Source organism: Hyaena hyaena, unplaced genomic scaffold (genome assembly GCF_003009895.1).
Source record: "Hyaena hyaena isolate Hyena2069 unplaced genomic scaffold, ASM300989v1 scaffold_159, whole genome shotgun sequence".
NCBI classification, from domain to species: Eukaryota; Metazoa; Chordata; class Mammalia; order Carnivora; family Hyaenidae; genus Hyaena; species Hyaena hyaena.
Genome location: NW_024080791.1, coordinates 2,375,405 through 2,392,873, shown reverse-complemented (window position 1 = coordinate 2,392,873; position 17,469 = coordinate 2,375,405). Strand labels below are relative to the sequence as shown.

The following is a 17,469-nucleotide window of genomic DNA, read 5'->3' as shown; positions in this document are numbered from 1 at the left end:
TGATTCAGTAACTCATTCCACACTATGTAATGTACTTTGTATAATATGAAACAACTTATAAGAGTTATAATTATTACCTAATAGTACAGTTTTGCTAGTCTTTTACTGTACAGAAAAGGATTGCATTTTTTCTAAACCAAACGAATGTTTGGAGGAAATTTGTTTTTTTGTTTTTTTGTTTTTTTTTGACTGAGCACATCATTGGGTGTGCCAGGTGCTTTCCATGCATTATATTGTTAACCCTTCACAACATTCCATTGTAGTAAATAATGTTGCTATCCTCATGTTACAAATGAGGAAACAAGCTCAATGAGTTTGAAAGTAGCTTATTTAATCGTTAATGTGGAGCCTATTTCCTTTCCTCTCAACTGTGTCCTGTTTGCATATTATATGGCCCATTGTCAGTCAGTAGTGTTATGAATTTCTTATAAAGAATTACATATGTAGCTTTTTTTTGAGAGAGAGAGATAGAGGGAGAGAGAGAGTACAAGCAGGGGAGAGGGGCAGTGGGAGAGAGAGAATATCAAGCATGGAGCCCAACATGGGGCTCAATTCCATGACTCTGGAATCACGACCTGAGCCAAAATCAAGAGTCGGATGCTCAACCAACTGAGCTACCCAGGCACCCCCACATGCAGCTTTACACAGAGTCCAACTCCTTATTTATTTAATCGTGATTTAGGCTTTCCCACAATCCATTACTCAATTAGCCTTTGATCCATTAGTTCTGGAAACCACCACTGCAAACTGCATGGTTTGGATTTAATAATAACTTTGGGTTTCACAGGTGATTTTATATCTATATATCCATATATCTCTATCTATCTATAACTATACCTATATCTATCTACATTTAAGATGACAATATTAATATTTATTAAGTATAAAATATATTTAATATATATTTAAGGAGATATATGTATATAAGGATATATGTAAGGATATATGTATAAAGATATCCTTATCTTTCTAATCTTCAGGAATTAGGAGGAAAAGCCCAAATTTATGTATGGTTATTTGATGGTTATTGAGTCCTCAGGTACAGATTTTTTTGTGTAATCACTGATTAGAGAGAAGGTATCTCTGACTCAACATAAATTAAATATGACCATTGGGCTTTTGAAGAGCATTGACTTACTCTAGGCAAACTGTGGGTTCTGAGGAGTCAGAAGAAAGAGAAAATTATAACATATCAGTCATCAGCATTTATTTATCATCCAATATAAGCTAAAGAGAGAATTTAGTATAAGTCAACAGGAGTTGGCCTAATTCCCAGTCTGATTTCATAAGCAGTCAACATAAGCAGCTTAAATATATTGCAAATAAACTGCAATATTGTATTTTCTTATACTTTCTCAGACATGCCAAAGTAAGAACCTTTCATATCAACTCTCTTACTTAAATATTTGACAGTCTCTCATCTCCTTTTACTGTAGTATTTCCTTGAACTGTAGCCATTGTTTTTGGGCTGCCATTTTCAAACATTTTCTTTCCCTCTGTGAGGATGAGAAGGGGAATGCTGATGGTTCTGATGATAGGTCTCTCTCTCTCATTAGTCCTCTTTTCTACTTCAACATTAATTACTTAAAAAAATAACCCAAACCAAAAAACTTCACTACCAAAATATTATTATTTGCTTTGGAGCAAAAATTTTAGGAAGAAAGTTATGCAATGTATGTGGGTTGAGGAAGAATTGGAGACGAGACGACAAGCTTAGAAGAGATAAGTGAGGACTGACAGCAGTATCCAGGGCCAGGCATAGACCCAGAGAGAACCTGGAAGCATATAGAGGGGGAAAAGCACAATACCTAGGCAGAAGACCTGGCTCAATACTTTCCTGTGTCCATCTGGGCAATTAATTAATATCACTGAGCAATGTTTTTTTGTTTGTTTTTTAGGTTGGCTTCATGCCCAGTGTAGAGTTCAATGAGGGGCTTCACCTCACAACCCTGAGATCAAGACCTGAGCTAAGATCAAGAGGCAGACACTTAACCAACTGAACCATCCAGACACCCTTGAGCAACAGTTTCTAATCTCTATAAAATGAGAATTATACCCACCTCAATGTGGAAATAATGTGCTGTAACTTCAATTACACGTGAAATCTTAGGATGGAGCTAGGGGAGCAGCAACAAATAGCTGGGGGTTGAGGAAGGCTTGGACTCTTGGAAGGCCAGGACCCAGCAGTACCCTGCTTATACCTAGGAGAAAGAACAAAGACTGCCTGGCCTGTAAGACTGCAAGGAAAGGGTACATTCTCCAAGAGGAGGCTGTGGGCTGAGAGAAATCTCAGGGACCTGCCCTCTTGAAACTTTCTGATCTTCCATGCCTGAACATGTGCTTGTCCCTGAGACTTAGTTTAAAGTTTGCCAATTTGTATCATTTATTTCTGCCTATAGACTTGGAAACATTGTGTGAGCTGATTAGAGAGAGTAATGGATGCCCCTATAAAGTCTACAGTGCACCGTAAGCCCCAATTCTAGGTATTAAAATCAGATGATGTTTCCCTAAAATAAATGACGGTTCCAACATTTGAATATGAAAGCCTTCAAAGAAACGTTCAGAACTTTTTTTTTTTAAATATTTTTATTTATTTCTGGGAGAGAGAGAGAGAGACAGCGTGAGCAGGGGAGGGTCAGAGAGAGAGGGAGATACAGATTCTGAAATAGGCTCCAGGCTCTGAGCTCGCAGTCAGCACAGAGCCCGATGCGGGGCTCGAACCCACTAATCGCGAGATCATGACCTAAGCAAAAGTCGAACGCTTAACCGACTAAGCCACCCAGGCGCCCTGAAACGTTCAGAACTTTTAACTCATTCCTCTGGGCTTGATATTTTAGTAACAGATTAAGTGAAAAGAAAAAATATACAGATAAACATCTTCAGCACCTCACCTTTGGGAAGCTACACCTTCTCCCATTTCCTAATGATGAGCTAGGCCTGGCTAGGCCGTATACATTTCCCAATCGCTCTTAGTTTACAGTCCAGGCCTTGACCAATCAGAGCGCTGCATTTCTCTGATCACAGTGGTTGCCATGGAGATAGGCGTGTAACTTACCCTGGATGATTCAGATTCCTCCAGGTTTCTGGAATGCTTGCAGCCATTTTGCTGTCACACAGACAAATCCTGTCTGATTGCAAAGCAGACAAGAAAACAGAGTCTTAATGAGTCCTAATGATATCTTTAAATACTGGATTCAGTAAGAGATGCACTTTTTGGCCTTCACACTTGCATTTTTCTGTCACTGGACCTTGAAAAGTGCTCTGGACTTTGTATAGTTCCACAGTGGTAAGCTACAGATATTTCTCATAATGTTATATAATTTATAATTTAGTCTAGCAAAAATAAAAGAAATATGTTTTGTCTAAAAATAGTTTAATATCATAGGATTCCTTATCATATGTAGGCCTTGCTGAAGTGTTTGATATTGCTTTAGAAATAACAGGTAAGTTTGTCCCATAAAGCCTATTAATACAAAAAGTTTTCTCATATAGGTCTTTGTCTTTAATTAATTAGATTAAATACAATTGCTTAGGAAAGAAGTAGTTTCTACAGTGACTTCAAATAAAGATCTCATGCTGGGATCCACTGGCCTCACTGGAGGACAGTCACAGTGAGGAAATGGCAGCGTTTGCACAGCTCCTGCCATGAGAAACGAAAACTGGTATCTCCTGCTACTACTGGTTCATGTTGGAAATGAGGCTGCTGGTATTGACCAGGCCTCACAATATTCCAGATCAGACCGATATTCCCCACACAGATTGCTCATAAGGAAAAGCATATTCCTGCCTTTTCAAAAGAGACTTCAGATGAAAGCTTTGTGGATGATTGTCAAAAGGCTCTTCCTATGGGCCTTGCAGATCCAAGACTTACATAATAAAGGGGGCTAAGAACACAAGAGTTACAATTGAGTCTGGCACTGAGCCAAAGAGCCTAATTTAGAGTTAAGGGCAGATATGCACCCTCACCCAATTGTTTCTTCTTAGAGCACCGCCCCCCCCCAAGGCATTTGTGATCAGTATTTAGAGTGACTTATTCTGGCCTTGAATATGCTGATTGCACACTGTGAAGGAACCTATTGAGGAACTTTTTATTTTGTGATTATAGAAGCAAACATTGTGTTTCCTGAAAGACCTGTTTTTCTTGATACTTCACCTTAAACAAACAAGCTATTGACCCCTGCCCACAAAGAAGGAACTTCACCCTTTTTATGCTAAAAACATTGTCTTGTATGCTAAAGATACCTTCCTTCCCCATAGGATAAGCATCTAAATCACCTACCTCAATCACTATTGATAAAGGTTATGCATGAGTCTTCTACAAATCTATGTTCCAGGAAATTCTTACATATCAAAGAAGTTTGTCATCAGAAATCATTGTCTAAGGCAAATGCCACTTCTGTGCCATCCCCCAAACACTTAATTATAAAATAAAGTTGAGCCCCAGTCAGAGCAGAGACATCTGCCTGGTGACCTGAAAGATTCTCATGACTCTCTCCTCCCTCTCTTGCCAGCACCGTCCATCCTTCAGGGACCCCTGGACCCAGCCGGAGCCGGCCTCCGACGATCTCAGATATCTTAGGAAGTATGTCATAGTAAATTAGGAAAATGTATAGATATTCTTTCCTGGATACATCATTTGACAATTGAAGATTGCTTAAAATGTGAAGACATACTTGGTTTTTTTTTTTTTTCCATCTTGCATCCATGAAATACAGGCAGATCAACACTAAGCCATCCTGCACACCTAGAAAACTGATTTGAGGATTAACACAACAATCTGTACAACCTGAACCACAGAGCTCAGCAGGTACATGGTGCAGAGAAGTGAACTAGGGGAGAGGGAAGGTGCAGAGGTCAGGTAGCTGTTTTTGCTTGTGAAGACAGAACAGAGATGGGGGGAGAGTATATGAAAAGCACCCCCCTCCGCAAAACAGCCACAGAGAAAGTGGAACAGTGGAAACAGCTGCAGGGACTGAACTAAAAAGGGAGAAAAGAGAAAGGAGAGGGTTTAAATTCCATTAAGACTCTATAAGCAGGGGTAGCACAGAGACTGAAACTCCACAGCTCAATACCTGGCAGCTCTCTAGTGGGAAGGACGAATCCTCATGAGCAGAGTGGTCTCTGGGATCCTCAGGCCACATGGGGAGAGGGAATTCCCCTGCTGGAAGGACATTTGATAGAGGCTGTGTGTCCACCCGGTCCTAGCAGACCCCAGAGAACAACATCATTCACTGATGCTGGAACAGGGTTGTTAAGCGTGAAGCCTGATGCCAGATGTGTGTTGTGATTTTCCATAATCCCTGAAATGCTGCTACTACACGATCGAGTGAACTTTTCCTGGGGTGGGCTGGCACCCAGCCACAGTCTCTGGGCATCAGCAGCAGCAGGGTCCTACAAACTTTCCTGGCACCTAGCCATTGCTCAGTGAGACCCTTCCCCAAAGAGTCTGAGTGAGTCAAAGCCGCAGTCCTCAGAAGTGAGCAGTCGGGAAACACAGCCCCATCTGAGATAAAACTCAGGAGGGAGGTGTTGCCTGGCACCAAACCTGTGATAGTTTGGTCTAGACAGTGTAAAACCAGGGTGAGGATGGAAGTCGGAGAAAACGGTTGGGTGTACGATTGCTGATTGGGGAGAACAGGGTTCCAATACTAGAGAATGGGTAGCTGGGTGATGCCATTTTCACCCCTCCCACGCAAATGCATACACACTTACAAACAACACAACATGCTAAGCCGTGCCATCTAGTGGAGAACAAAACTGTTACACTAAGCCCCGCCCAACTGGGCCAACCTCATTTGTCAGGAACACCACAAGTCTCTCTGCTTGCTTAGTTTATGGACTATAAAGTGCTTCATAGTTTGACTTCTAGGGGAAAACAATTTATTTTCAGTCGTATTTCAGTGTGTTTGCTGGTCCATCTATTCAATTTTCTTTTTTTTTTCTTTTTTGTTTTTCTTTTTCTCTTATATAGAAAGAAAAAACTTATTTTTATTTTCAATTTTATTAAAAATATTTTTCTTTAAAATTTTTCTACTATATTTTTTAGTTTTTTCTAAATTTTTAAAATTCTATTTGACTTCCATTATTTCACTTTATTTTATTTCATTGTATTCATTTTTTCAAATTTTCAAACCTTTTCCTTTTTATTTTTCTTCCCTCTTTCCTCTAATTTATCAAGCACCTTTCAACCACCAGACCAAAACACACCTAGGATCTAACATCATTTATTTGATTTGTGTGTGTGTGTGTGTGTGTGTGTGTGTGTGTTGTTTTTGATTATTTTAATTTTAATTTTTTTACCTTACTAATTCCTTTTATTCCTTCAAAATGATAAAATGAAGGAATTCACCCCAAAAAAGATAGCAGGAAGAAATGACAGCCAGAGAATTAACAAAGATACAAACAAGATGTCTGAACCATAATTTAGAATCAAAATAATAATACTAGCTGGGGTTGAAAATAGATTAGAATCCTTTTCTGCAGAGATAAAAGAAGAAAAAGCTAGTCAGGATGAAATAAAAAATGCTATAAATAAGCTGCACTCTCTAATGGATGCCATGGCAGCAAGAATGGATGAGGCAGAGCAGCAAATCAGTGATATAGAGAACAAACTTATGGAGAAAAGTGAATCAGGAAAAAAGAGGGAGACTAAGACAAAAGAGCATGATTTAAGAATTAGAGAAATCAGTGACTTATTGAAAAGGAACAACATCAGAATCATAGGGGTCCTATAAGATGAAGAGAGAGATAAAGGGGTAGAAGGGTTATGTGAGCAAATCATAGCAGAAAACCTTCCTAACCTGGTGAAAGACACAGACATCAAAATCTAAGATGCACAGAGGAACTCCCATTAGATTTAACAAAAACTGACCACCAACAAGGCATATCATAGTCAGATTCACAAAATACTCAGGCAAGGAGAGAATCATGAAAGCAGCAAAGGAAAAAAAGTCCTTACCTACAAGGGAAGACAGATCAGGTGCAAAGTAGACCTAGCCACAGAAAGTTGGCAGGCTAGAAAGGAGTGGCAGGATATAGTCAATGTGCTGAATTGGAAAAATATGCAGCCAAGTATTCTTTATCCAGCAAGAAGTATGTCATTCAGAATAGAAGAAGAAATTAAAAGTTTCCCAGACAAACAAAAATTAAAGCTCATGACCACTAAACCAGCCCTGCAAGAAATTTTAAGGAGTATTATCTGAAGGGAGAAAAGACCAAAAAAAAAAAAAAAAAAGATGAAAAGTAACAAAGACTAGAAAGGACCAGAGAACATCACCAGAAACTCCAAATCTACAAGAAACATAATCTCAATAAACTAATATCTTTCAGTACTCATTCTAAAGGTTAATGGTCTAAATGTTCCAATCAAAAGACATAGGGTAACAGAGGGACAAGAAAACAAGATCCATTGATATGCTGTTTACAAGGACCCACTCTAGACCTAAAGACGTCTTCAGATTGAGTAAGGGGATGGAGAACAATCATGCTAATGGTTGACAAAAGAAAGTCAGAATAGCCAGACTTATATTAGACAATCTAGACTTTAAAATAAAGGCTGTAATAAGAGATGAAGATGGGCATTATATCATAATTAAGGGGTTTATCCACCAAGAAGACTTAACAATTGTAAATATTCATGCTTCAAATGTGAGAGTACCTAAATATAGAAATCAATTAATCGCAAATATAAACAAACTCATTGATAATAATATCATAATAGTAGGGGACTTCAACACCCCACTTACAGCAATGAACAGATCATCTAAACAGAAAATCAACAAGGAAACAATGGCTTTGAATGACACACTGGACTGGATGAACAGATACTTTAAGAACATTTCATCCTAAAGCAACAGAATACACATTCTTCTCAAGTGCACATGGAACGTTCTCCGGAATAGATCACATACTGGGACACAAATCAGCCCTCAAAAATTACAAACAGATTGAGATTATACTATACATATTTTCAGACAACGCTATGAACTCAAAATCAACCATGAGAAAAAATCTGGAAAGATAACAAATACTTAGAGACTAAAGAACAACCTTTTGAAGAATGAATGGGCTAACCAAGAAGTTAAAGAGGAAATTAAAAAGTATATGGAAGCCAATGAAAATGATAACACCACAGCCCAAAACCTCTGGGATGCAGCAAAGGCAATCATAAGAGGGAAGTATATGGCAATCCAGGCCTTCCTAAAGAAGGAAGAAAGGTCTCAGATACACAACCTAACTTAAACCTTAAAGAGCTGCCAAAAGAACAGTAAATAAAACCCCAAACCAGTAGAAGACAGGAAATAATAATGATTATAGTAAAATCAATGCTATCAAAACCAAAAAAAAAAATAAAAAAATAAAAAAAAGAAAGAAAGGAAGAAACCAGTAGAACAGATCAATGAAACCAGGAGCTGGTTCTCTGAAAGAATTAACAAAATTGATAAACCCCTAGCCAGTATGATCAAAAGGAAAAAGGAAAGGACTCAAATAAACAAATTCAAGAATGAAAGAGGAGTGATCACAACCAATACTGCAGAAAAATAAATAATAATTAGAGAATATTATGAGCAATTTTTCACCAATAAAATGAGCATCTGGAAGAAATGGACAAATTCCTAGAAATATATAAACTACCAAAACTGAAACAGGAAGAAATAGAAAATTTTAACAGGCTCATAATCAGTAAAGAAATCAAATTAATAATAAAAAATCTCCCAAAACACAATAGTCCAGGGCTGGATGGCTTTACAGGGGTATTCTATCAAACAGTTAAAGAAGAATTAACACCTATTCTCCTGAAGTTGTTCCCAAAAAATAGAAATGGAAGGAAAACTTCCAAATTCTATGAAGCCAGCATTACCTTGATTCCAAAACCAGACAAAGATCCCACTAGAAAGGAGAACTATAGACCAATTTTCCTGAAGAACATGGATGCAAAAATCCTTAACAAGATACTAGACAACCAGATCCAACAATACATGAAAAGAATTATTCACCACAACTATGTGGGATTTATACCTGGGGTGCAGGGCTGATTCAATATCCACAAAATAACCAATGTGATACATCACATAAATAAAAGAAAAGATAAAAACCATATGATCCTGTCAATAGATGCAGAAAAAGCATTCGACAAAATACAGCATCCTTTCTTGATAAAAACTTTCATGAAAGTAGGGATAGAAGGATCATACCTCAAGTTCATAAAAGCCAATATCTCAAAGACCCACTGCTAATATCATTCTCAATGGAGAAAAACTGAGAGCTTCTCCTTAAGGTCAGGAACACGACAGGGATGTTCACTCTTGCCACTGTTATTCAACATAGTATTGGAGGTCTTAGCCTCAGCAATCAGACAACACCAAAGAATAAAAGGAAATCACATTGGCCAGGAGGAAGTCAAACTTTCATTTTTCGTAGATGACATGATAGTCTATGTGGAAAATCCAAAAGATTCCACCAAAAAACTGCTAGAACTGATCCATGAATGTAGTAAAGTGGCAGGATATAAAATCAATGCACAGAAATTGGTTGCAATCCTATACAACAACAATGAAGCAACAGAAAGAGAAATCAAGGGATTGATCCCATTTATAATTGCACCAAAAACCATAAAATACCTAGGATGAAATCTAACCAAAGAGGTGAAAAATCCATACACTGAAAACTATAGAGAGCTTATGAAAGAAATTGAAGAAGATACCAAAAAAGGGAAAAATATTCCATGATCCTGGATAGGAAGAACAAATACTATTAACATGTCAAAGCAATTTGCACATTCAATGCAATGTCTATCAAAATAATACCAGCATTCTTCACAGAACTAGAACAAACAATCCTAAAATTTGTATGGAACCAGAAAAACCCCAAATAGCCAAAGCAGGAGGCATCACAATCCCAGACTTCAAGCTGTGTTACAAAGCTGTAATCATCAAGACAGTATGGTATTGGCACAAAAACACTGAGATCAATGGAACAGAATAGAGAACCCAGAAATGCACCTACAAATGTATGGCCAACTAATCTTTGACAAAGCAAGAAAAACTACCCAATGGAATAAAGACAGTCTCTTCAGCTAGTTGTGCTGGGAAAACTGGACAGCGACATGCAGAAACATGAACCTGGACCACTTTCTTACACCATACACAAAAATAAACTCAAAATGGATGAAAGACCTAAATGTAAGACAGGAAACCATCAAAATCCTCAAGGAGAAAGCAGGCAACAACCTCTTTGATTTTGGCCACAGCAACCTCTTACTTAACACATCTCCAGAGGCAAGGGAACAAAAGCAAAAATAAACTATTGGGACTTCATCAAGATAAAAATTTCTTCACAGCAGATGAAACAATCAGCAAAACTAAAAGGCAACCCACAGAATGGGAGAAGATATTTGCAAATGACATATCAGATAAAGGGTTAGTATCCGAAATATATAAAGAACTTAAAAACTTATCAAACTCAACACCTAAAAAACAAATAATCCAGTGAAGAAAAGGACAAAAGACATGAATAGATGCTTGTCCAAAGAAGATATCCAGATGGCCAACCTACACATTAAACAATGCTCAACATCACTCATCATCAGGGAAATACAGATCAAAACTGCAATGAGACACCACCTCACACCTTCAGAATGGCTAACATTAACAACTCAAGCAATGACAGATGTTGGCGAGGACACGGAGAAAAAGGATGCCTTTTGTACTGCTGGTGGGGATGAAAACTGGTGCAGCCACTCTGGAAAATTGTATGGAGTTTCCTCAAAAAATTAAAAATAGAACTACCCTATGACCCAGAAATTGCACTACTAGATATTTATCCAAGGGATACAAGTGTGCTGTTTTCAAAGTCCATTGATGGATGAATGGATAAGAAGTGGTATATATATATACAATGGAGTATTACTCGGCAATCAAAAAGAATGAAATCTTGTTGTATGCAACTACATGGATGGAACTAGAGGGTATTATTATGCTAAGTGAAATTAGTCAGAGAAAGACAAATATCATATGACTTCACTCACATGAGGACTTTAGGATTCAAAACAGATGAATATAAGTGAAGGAAAGCAAAAAACAGAAAGACAGGAAAACAGAGAGGAGGAAATACATAAGAGACTCTTAAATATGGAGAATAAACAGAGTGTTGCTGGAGGGGTTGTGGGAGGAGGGATGGACTAAATGGGTAAGGGGCATTAAGGAATCTAATCCTGAAATCATTGTTGCACTATATGCTAACTAACTTGCATGTAAATTTAAAAAATCAATTAAATAAAAATAACTTTAAAAATGTGAAGACATATATTGTCTCATGTTCCCAGAATAGCAGCTATACTGAAGTGGTAAAATTTCCAGGTGATTATCTTTGAAGAAAAGTAACAATAAAAATGTTACTTGAAAACAATAAAATTGCTTTCTTACATCTTGCAGGAAGACCTCATGCAAAGGTCTCTAGTCAGAGTCGAAGAATTAAGTCATTATATGAGGATGTGAAAGAAGACTAATGGTGTTCTCTGGATATAAAACTATAATAAATTGTGAGTAATAAATTCATACCTTCTCCTTATTCATCATAATGACTAACTTGTGAAGTCTAGGATGAATAAACCCAATTAACTGGAATCAAAGTATACCACTATGGAATATCATTAAATCACAAAGAAGACAGCAAGAGAGAAAGAAAACAACAAAGGAACTAGAAAATAGCCTGAAAAAAGAAGACGACATCAATAAGTGCTAATCTATCAATACTTACTTTAAATGTAAATGGATTAAATTCTTTAATCAAAAGGCTTGGAGTAGCTAAACAGATAAAAAAAGACCCAATTATATGCTTCTTCCAAGAGATTCACTTCAACTTTAAAGGCACACATGGGCTCAAAGTGAAGGGATGGAAAAAGATATTCCATGCAAATAGAAAGCAGAAATAAACAGGGTTAGCTATATTTATATCAAATAAAGCATACTTTAAAGTCAAAAAATTGTAAGAAGAGGAAACGGAGGATATTGTATAATGATACAGGAGTCCGTTTATTAAGAAGATATAACAGTTGTAAATATATATGCACCCAGCATGCATCTAGATGTATTAAGCAATAAATTAAGCAAATACTAACATATGAAGGGAGAAAAGGACAACAATGCAATTATAATTGGGGACTCTAATACCCTACCTATAACAATGGATAAATGATCCAGACAGAGAATCAACTCGAACTATACTTTAGATCTAATGGATATAAAAGACACATACATCCTATGTAATGGGAACAAAATACACATTTTTCTTAAGTGCATGTGGAACATCCTCCAGGATAGATAATATGTTAAATAACAAAACAAACCTTAGCAAATGTAAGAAGTCTGAAATCACACCATGTATCTTTACTTACCACAATGATATAAAACTAGAAGTCAGTTACAGAAGGAAAACTGGAGATATTCACACATATGTGGAAATTGAACAACATACAGCTGAACAATCAATGGGACAAAGAAGAAATGAAAAGGGAAGGGAAAGGAAGAAGTAAAATTATATGTATTTGTAGATGGCATAATATTATATATAGAAAACTCTAATGACTAAGTGTCTCTAACTGTTAGAATGAATAAGCAAATACTGTAAAATTTCAGAATAGAAAATCAACATATGAAAATCAATTGAGTCTGCATACTCTAACAATGAACTATCTGAAACAAAATAAAGAAAATAATCCCATTTACAATAGCATCAAAAAGAATAAAATACTTAGGAATAGATGTAACCAAAAAGCAAAAGATCTAAACCCTGAAAACTGTAAGAAATTGATGGGAAAATTGAAAAAGACACAAATAAATGGGAAGATGTTCTATGTTCATAGATTGTAAAAATTAATATTGTTAAAATGTCCATATGTAAAGTGATCTGTAGATTCAGATTAGAGAAAGATGGTAAATATTGAAGTGAGGCAAATAAAAATGTAACATTGCATACTTAGAGTATCTAAAGAATAGAGTTCAAGACAATAATTTTCTTGAACTCCATCTTTATCCTTTAGTGACTCTAAATAAAGATTTGAATAAAATAATGATAGGAAACACCATGTGTCCAGGGAGACTAACCCAGAATTGTCAATACTGAATATCACTTTATGAAACTTCATGGATAAAGAATGAATCTCTTGGACATTTTTTCAAAATGGTTGAATTATATATATATGGGAGAAAAATCACACTGACCTCAGATTTCTGAAGTAAATTCAACTTTAGAAGGTAGTGGAACAAATCTTACAAGATCATCAAATAATGTGTGACCCAATAATTGTCTAACCAGCCAAACTGTTCTTTAAGATTAAAGGCTAGAATAAACTGTTTTGAACATGAAAGAATTCAAAGAATATTTTCATGGTGCGCCTGGGTGGTTCAGTCAGTTGAGCGTCTGACGTTGGCTCAGGTCATGATCTCATGGTTCATGGGTTCCAGCCCCGCGTCGGGCTCTGTGCTGACAGCTACATCAGAGCATGGAGCCTGTTTCGGATTCTGTGTCTCCCTCTCTCTCTGACCACTCCCTGCTCATGCACTCGCTCTCTCTCTCTCTCTCTCTCTCAGAAATAAATAAAACATTAAAAAAAAAAGAATATTTTCATATCTATTCTCCTTTAGGTAACTACTAGGAAATAAATAAAAACATCACTGGAAGATAATATGATTGTATAAAAAATATCAGTTGAAAACCTACCACATAAGAATATTCAGTAAAGTAGTGGGATCTAGAATTAATATAGAGAAATCAACAGTTTTTATTATACAAGAAACAACTATGAAATAACAGAACAAATGACTCCAGGTATTATTGTAATACCTAAGAATAAACACATCAAGAAATAGAAAACCTATAATTAGAAAACTAGAATGCTCCTGAAAGACATAAAAGAATTGATATAATGGAAAGACATACCAAGGTTTTGAAAGGAAAATTCAAAGATCATAATGTTATCAATTTTTCGTAAATTATAAAATAATCCAATGTAAATTTCTTCAATTATTCATGATGTAAATGTAAAGTGATCCAAGTTAATACTAAGTGTTTTTAAACTAGAAAAACTGATTATAATGCTTATATAGAAAAATTATACAAACAGGGATATTGAGAAAAACTCTGAGGAAAGGAACAATACTTGTAGGGGATAGATTTCCTGGTAGTAAGACACTTTAGGTCTCAATATTCAGCAAACAATGTGTAAATCAATAAATAGCAGCTACAAATAAATGATACAAAAATCTAGTGTATTACAAAAGGCTATCTTAAAACATGAGGGTAAAAGTGAATTGGTTAACAAATGGTCTTAGGACAGTGGGTTGTTTTTTGGAAAAAATAAAATTGGATGCACATACTAAATTATATACTATGTAAATTCCAAATGCATCAAGAATTTACATATAAAAAAGTCCTTAAATTCTAGATGAAAATTTATTTTCAATGGGAAGGTTTTTCTAAGTAGGAATTTAAATCCAGGGTGTACAATAAAAAAAGATTAGTAAATTTGGAAATATTTTAATAATTTGGAAGACAAAATTCTTCATGACAAAACACCACATGGTAAGTCAAAAGACAAATTGCAAACTTGGAAAAATTCTGTAACCCACATCACAAACAGAGACTTAATCTCACCATTATACAGAAAGCTACTAAAGCTCAACAAAAGACCAATAATCCAAAATATAAGAAGGCAAAAAATATGAAAAGATAGCTCACAATTAATAAAATGCAAATAATTGAAAAAATTATAAAAAGGTAGTAATCTTGCTGAATATTAGAGACAAAAACTACACTGGTGTCATTTCTTTTATCACATTGGCAGATTTTTGAGTTTTATAATGTAATCTATTGGTAACAGGAAACAAGCATTCCTATTCATTGCTCAGACTCATAGAAATAAAAGTGACTGCATATAAAGGGCAATTGACAGTACTTGTCAAAATTACAGATGTACATTTCATGTTTGAAACCAGTAGATTTATTTCTCATAAATTCTTAACATGTGTGAAATGACAGATGTACCAATCTGTAGAGTGTACTGGTTAAATAAATTGTGGTACATCAGTACAATGGAATATTTTTCATTTGTTAAAAACAAAGAAGGAGGTGCTCTGTGTGCTGACTTAGAAAGTTCTTAAGGATACAGTGTTAAATGAGAAAGTAAGATACAAGAAAGATAATATGCTACCATTTGTGTAAATTGACTATATATACATAAAACAGTTGTTACTGGGAAGGAAACAATTGGGAACTGGGCAGATGGAAATAATCTTAGGAGTCTTCACTGTATATTATTTTAAACTTTGTAATATTTTCGCCATGTGAATTATCTATTATATATTTAAAGTCTAAATTAAAAGAAACATTAATATAAAGTTCTTTTTTTTAATCCACAAAATGGTTTTATTCAACCTGAAACCATGTAGAAATGGCAAATTTTTCACCAAGGTAGTAAGCAAAAGCAAAGGCCATAGCTCCATCTTGTGAAAACTTCTCTCTGCCATCTCAGTTTTCAACCATATCCCTGTCCTAAACCATTCTTTCTTAGCTCTTTCACATCTATGCTGAAAGCAGCCTTTTTTTTTTTGCCAAGCCATGAAAGTACCAAGAATGGAGCTAGGAAGGCACAAAGTCTCACATACAGTTAAGAATCAAAGAGGAAATATTTAAATTGTCTAGAAATACACATGCTGTGTATTTTCAATGAAAGGTTGGTATAAAAAAGTGTGTTAAGCTCATTTTGTTAGTGCAATATTTGGTTTGGTGCTGGGAGCTGCACCAGTCTCGCTGGATGGCAGTCACAGCAAGGACATGGCAGTGTTTGCACAGCTCCTGCCATGAGAAACGAAAACTGGTATCTGTTTCTGCTACTACTGGCTCATGTTGGAAATGAGCCTGCTGGTATTGACCAGGCCTCACAATATTCCAGATCAGACCGATATTCTGAACACAGATACCTCATAAGGAAAAGCATATTCCTGCCTTTACAAAAGAGATTTTAGATGAAAGCTCTGTGGATGATTGTCAAAAGGCTCTTCCTGTGGGCCTTGCAGATCCAAGACTTAGATAATAAAGGGGGTTAAGAACACAAGAGTTACAACTGAGCCTGGCCTCGAGACAAAGAGCCTAATTTAGAATTAAGGAATAGATAAGGGCAGAACTTAAGTTAATACTTAAACCTTTTCTAAATGGTGTTGTATGTCAGTCCCTTCCCCAAGGCCTACTTTCTGCAAACACCCTCCCTTACAGGTGGCTGGGTTGAGGATAGATGAGAGTAGCTAAAACATACCCCAAAAACAAAGGTTGACACATTTAGGGCCTCCATGGTGTTTACACATTCAGCATCAAGTCGAATAGGTTTCCACAAACAACTTATTAACAAGCTCAAAAACATTCATCCTCTTGAGAGCCAGACGGAATGACTCTTAGCCCATCTATACACTTAACTTATGACCTAATCTTAGCGTTATTAACTTAGAACAAATATGTATTCTGTCTTTTACTAAGAACACCCTGTTAATTCCTTAGTTATAAGATTTATTTAATCTCACTATAATTGGAATAGTTCTGCAAGAATATTTCTGTAAAACCTGCTTCTGTACACTTTCCAAAGCATCTTATCACAAAGAGTTATCCATTGTAAAAATTCCTTTTTCTGATGTCATGTTATCATTTAACCTATAAATAAAGACAACAAAACCGACAGGACAGAGATGCCTGCCTGGTGATCAGAAAGAATCTCGGGGCTCTCTCACTCTCTCTCTCGCCGACATCGTCCATCCTTCAGGGACCCCTGGACCTGCCAGAGCCGGCCTCTGGCAGTTTGGGAAGAAAAGTACATACATGGTACTAAGTAACATCGAGTCCTATAGTGAGAAGCCTGTGTTGAAGACCCTTTTTAGGTCTCTTTTAATCCAGTTACATCAATGGGAAAGCCTTTGGTGATAATGCTTCTCTTCTATATTAACCTTATATCCTGTAATTTTTCTATATTTTTTAAATTAATTCCAGTAGTGATTTTCTTTTGATTCTTTGAGATTTTCTACATCAACAATTATGTCATCTATGAACAAAGATAGCTTTATTCCTTGCTTCCCAATCTATATATACTTTACTTCCTTTTTTTGTTTTATTGATTTAGCTAGGACTTCCAGTACAATGTTGAACAGAAGTGGTGAGAGGGTCATCCTTGGCTTGTTTCTGATCTTAGGAGGGAAACTTTGTTTCTCACATTTACATATGATGTTAGCTGAAGGCTTTTTGTAGATGTTCCTTATCAAGTTAAGGAAGTTCCACTGTAATTCCCACTATATTCCTAGTTTCCTGAGGGTGTTGTGTGTATGTGTGCCTATTTTATTTTTTTTTTTTTTATTTATTTATTTTTTTACAAATAGTTTATTGTCAAATTAGTTTCTACATAACACTCAGTGCTCATCCCCAAAGTGCCCT

At 36.0% G+C, this 17,469-nt stretch overlaps 1 long non-coding RNA gene across 1 annotated transcript in view; it reads right to left on the bottom strand.

The window, feature by feature from the left end:
* LOC120236709 overlaps positions 1-2,970 on the bottom strand; it is a 35,148-nt gene extending 32,178 nt beyond the window's left edge. The window contains exon 1 of the long non-coding RNA XR_005529745.1: positions 2,892-2,970. This is a non-coding gene — a long non-coding RNA (uncharacterized LOC120236709). The remainder of the gene's footprint in view (positions 1-2,891) is intronic.
* Positions 2,971-17,469: the final 14,499 nt, after the last annotated feature.